The following is a 946-nucleotide window of genomic DNA, read 5'->3' on the forward strand; positions in this document are numbered from 1 at the left end:
CTTACATCTGCCTGCGTGCAGTTTGGAGGTGCAAGATACCTGAGAGTGTAATGTTAATTTTACCTGTGATCCTTTGAATAATCAGCACTGTTTTGAAGTTACTTGGACTGTCTCGTCTCTCAGAGTTAGCAATGGTAACAAGAACCAAAAAGACCCACAACACCTAGTCTCCAGCCAGCCCTGCTCATCACACCGGTGACTTCATGCCGATGTCCACATCTGTGTCTCTTTCTGTTTTTGTGCAGAATAGAACAAGGTCATTTCTGGTCTTTGCGTTGGCCTTTTTAAACACAACCGTACCACATTGTTTCCTAGATAAAGTTACATGCATCTTGTAAGTTCTGACAGGAATGCAAAATTCATCTAAGGTCTCTTTTAGAAGAGGAAAGCTCCCCAGGCTCCCCTGTCATTCAGACGCTGGTTTCCATCACTTCAGAGTCCTGGAGGCTTACAACTATAACCATAACTAGTACTGGACCTACTCCCAACCTTAGCTAACGTCAAACCATGTCATCACCCTAAAATTTTGTAACTGACATTATGGGAACTTCTTGTTCACAGAAGGAAGTTTTGTGGTAACAGGTGTGAAAACATGAGTAGTCGTGTGCACCTGGTTACTTCTTAGCTTTAATCTTGGTCTGCATTTCCCTCAGATCGCCTGTCAGGCTGGGATGGAAACTCACACCTTCTAAATGGATGTTCAGTGGATTTAGATTGAGGTTTGAATCATAATAGCTTATGAGATGTACATGGACAGCAGCGCAAATGACCAACAGCAGCAGATATGACAGTAAAAAGAACAGTCAGCAGCAGATTTACATATAATATGACAAAAAAGGGGGATGTATTGAGTTTGTGCAAACAGCAGGGGCAGTCTTTTTATGTTCTGTGGTGGGTGACGGGGGCAGGGGGGGGGAGCATCCTCACAGCCTGGAGGGTGAAGCTG

The 946-nt window shown here is 44.1% G+C and overlaps 1 long non-coding RNA gene across 3 annotated transcripts in view; it reads right to left on the bottom strand.

The window, feature by feature from the left end:
• The window catches only part of LOC109952476 (uncharacterized), a 16,889-nt gene that overhangs the window by 14,930 nt on the left and 1,013 nt on the right, over positions 1-946 (bottom strand). The gene's annotated exons all lie outside the window — the stretch shown is intronic.

This window comes from Monopterus albus, unplaced genomic scaffold (assembly GCF_001952655.1).
Source record: "Monopterus albus unplaced genomic scaffold, M_albus_1.0 scaffold462.1, whole genome shotgun sequence".
Classification (NCBI taxonomy): Eukaryota; Metazoa; Chordata; class Actinopteri; order Synbranchiformes; family Synbranchidae; genus Monopterus; species Monopterus albus.